Below are 3,911 nucleotides of genomic sequence, written 5' to 3'. Positions count from 1 at the left end.
AGCTAAAGAATGTACAAAAATGCTCTGACAATACTTTATTTTACTAAGATGTATAAAAAGTTGGGATGGTGATTTTTTTTTTACTCATTCTGTCAATGTGAAGCTGCAATGGAAATATTAAAATTATTGATTTCAGCATATGATTCCGTTGCATATCTTTGTACTCTGCTGACAAGAATGAAAACAAGCAGGGATTCATTTTCTTGCTCTCAGGCAGCCTCGTATTAAAACCAGACAGCGCGCTGCAGAGGAATCATAGTGTGGAACCAGGAGGCTGCTGTCTGTGAACACATTTCAGTGATGCATCCGAATATTAAATTAAAAGCAAAAGGAAGAAATAAGAAGGATGGGTATGATGCTGGTCCCTCGGAGACCAAACTGTTTGAGGAAATTCCTGGTTGTCTCACATGGTTTCAGCATGAAGTGGTTCCATTTGGCCGCGGGCTAACTCACAGACCGCTTTTTCCTCAAATCAAACTTCTTCTTCTGCCAAATGGATAAACCTGAATGGCCTCTGTGAAACCACTCTTGTTTCTCTGGGCTCTTACTGATTAGCAAAACACACCCTTCTTAGTGGGAACATAGACTTTACGGGGACTTTTATGAGCACATTTGCTCCCAAAAACTGCAACTACAGATTTCATTGGAATTCTAGGTTTGTTTGTTAGATTAAAAGTATCTTTTGAAAATTGACAACCGTTAAGGAGATATTAAACACACTTTTCATCTACATTTCTGTGTTGACAATTTCTTTATATTGGTCTAATGTAATATTCTAATTTATATGTCATGTTTTCATCGAGCATAAGCGGAAAATGATCAGAATTAACAGAAATAAAGTCCATCTGCAGTGCAGTTAATCTACATAATGTGTTTCACTCAGTGACAAAGTTCCAGAAATAAATGGACTTCTCAATAATATTCTAATTTATTGAATGGGTCTGTGATGCACAAACATTTAGTCACGAAAACAGTAAATATTTATCTATCCAAAGGTTCTATAAATCATGACATGATTTAAAAACAATGTTTTCACTCTGTTTTCCATCTTATCAGTGTATTGAAAAGCATGTTACATTGGTACTGAAAAGCAAAAATGAAGTACATTAGAGGAACGTTAAAACCAGTCACGCCTAGAAAACATACATCCACCCTTTTGAATTTGTACTGTGTGTGAGGTGAAGGATGTGCAGCATCAACACAGGGTTCACTGCACACTTTGCTGTGATGTTTAGTTTTAAGTTTTTCTGACATTTCAGGAACAGCTGAGCATCTGGGAATGAACTTTCAGTTCTTGATGGGTGTCATGGTTAGACAGATACTTATTAGGCGACTTCATCAGAAAGTAGGTCGGGCTGCTGTAAGTTGGAGCTACTCCAAAAACTTAGTTTGAATCTTTATCTTTATCAGACTAAGCATTTTCATAGCATAGCACAGCATAGGATTAAGTTATGTTGTTCTCTGCAACTTCAGAGTTTCACTTTGTGTGTTGGAGTTGTCTTCAACTAAATCCAAGCTACGTCCACACAGCAGGTCTTGATGCTCAATTCCAATTTTTTGTTGAAATCATTTTTGTTTTTTTGTTTTTTTTTTGCCTGCGCATTCATACTACTAACCCAACTGCAGTGAGACTTATGAGTGAAAGGGTTGCATCCCCAAAGCGACCCGCATTCTTAGAAGAACACTGACATCACACTTCAGCGCACTGGATCGATTTTGAAGTTTATTCAGCAATGAGAGACAACGGTATTGTCACAAAATCATAAGAAAGTGAATGAAAAGGAAGCACAATTAATCACGACGGCCTCTAGTGGAGCATTGAAGGCAACTTAGAAATCTGTTTGGACGTGTAGTCAGAGCCACGAGGGGCGGGACTGCGACGTGAGGCACTTCGGCGACACAGACTTCTTTCATGATTTCACAGTTATGAAAGATTTCGAGCCGTTGTTTACGTCCTGATTTAACGCGTCTGGCTTCTGCTGGTGCAGAGTTACGACATGTCTCAATGACATAAAGTCCGGAGAAAATACAACATGACCGTTCAGAATGCAGATGCTTTGAAAAACTAACAGATACGTAGAGTTATATACCTAAGGCAACTTATTTTTCCAGGCCATCAAGAAGCAAAGCAGACATTTTTTGTGGTATCTAGTGTTAAATTCAGCATACACCACCCCAAATGAACAACAAAAATATATATTGTGTTTTGCTATTGAACATATAATCCTCATGCATAATCCTCAAATTGTGGAAACAATGCGCACTGCCGGACCAGCAGCGAGGCTGTGCACGCCTTCAATGGCACGACGATTGGCAGGCCGTTTCTCTACGGCAGCCAATGGAGGAATACATCTGCAATGATTTTAGAAGAGCAATTACTGTTGTCGGTCAGTCTTGGAAGGGTTTTGAGGCCACTCTCAAAATATTTGGAATCAATTGTTTTACAGCGGGGGGAAAAATACGCATGAATGGAAAACATTGAAAACAGATTCCAGTCTTTCCAAGACTGGACGTTTTCGTTAGCCCCACTCCCCGTAAACCGAAGAGTTCAGATTTCAGAGGCTGCAGTTAGCATGCTGCATATTAAGATAATGAAAGTACATTTTGGAAAATGAGTAGAGGTTTTTTTTTTTTCTTATGGTTTTGCCAAGATAAAGCTTTTTTTGTGTTAAAATAACCAGACACTGTGGCTCAGTGAAGATGAGTTTAAGCAAAGGGAAAATGTCCTTCACACAGATATTTGCTCATAACTCTTACAGTTAGAAAAAAAGAAAATCAAAACAAACGCAGCCTTTCAGCGTGATCACCTCACAGCAACAGTCAGTCGCTATCGAGGGTGAAGCGGGGTGGAGATTTGCCATTCTGGATCTGAGTATGTCGTGTCATCGGATCGACTTTTGCAAAGTAATCCAGAGGTAAATGTGAAATCATCTGTTTGACAGCCGAGGTTCGGCCGGGTCACGCCAGAGTGAACCCAAACACTGCAGCCATTTTGCAACACAGTGGCTAAAAATAGACAACAATCAATATATTGCTACAATATCCCAAAATCAAAAATAAATGCTTGGAGATAATCTAAAGAAATCTGGATGTTGTGCAAGTAGTATTCAAACTACTTACACAACAAACCTCAGTGTATCTAATGGAATTTTATGTGTTGGAGCAAAATATACCAGTGCATGACTGTTGAGCAGAAAATGTAATTAAATGCTTTTCAATATTTTTCCAAATATTCTTAAAGATTTGTGTATTTGAACCAACCCCAATCAGTCTGATACCCCTAAATAAAATCGAGTTTAATTAAATGACTTCAGAAGTTGCATAACTAGTGGAGTCCACGTGTGAAATTTAACTGGAGGCTACAAAACAACTATGGTGGAGTTTTTACCTTCTGCCAGGAGAACAACCAGAAACGAACAGCCAGAGCGAAAGTGGCCCAGTAAAAGTCCACTAAGTTCAGCTGAGAACCTGTGGGAAGACCTGAAAGTTGGCCTTCTCCGCACTTTCTCTATTTAAACTGACATGAGTGATCTCTAGGGGTGCAAAGTTGGTGGCGGCAAACCCCTAAATACTTGCAGCTGTAACCGTAACTAATTTCTTTCAGTAACCGTCGGCCTTTTTTCACATCTTTGTGACCACTTTGTGTTCGGATGTCAAATTAAATCCAAGTAAGATGCATGAAAGTTTGTGGCTGTAATGCAGCGAAACGTTTAAAAGTTCAAAGGGTACAACTAATTAAAAGTGTTCCGTGAACAAATATCTGCAAAGTTGAATCAATCTGGGGTTAAAAAGTCTCTCAAGTTTGAGGTCGTGCTGTTGTTGACAAGTATGTATGTATGTATGTATGTATGTATGTATGTATGTATGTATGTATGTATGTATGTATATATATATATATATATATATATATA

This window comes from Poecilia reticulata, linkage group LG16 (assembly GCF_000633615.1).
Source record: "Poecilia reticulata strain Guanapo linkage group LG16, Guppy_female_1.0+MT, whole genome shotgun sequence".
In the NCBI taxonomy this organism is placed as follows: Eukaryota; Metazoa; Chordata; class Actinopteri; order Cyprinodontiformes; family Poeciliidae; genus Poecilia; species Poecilia reticulata.
Note: the sequence above shows the minus strand (reverse complement) of the source record.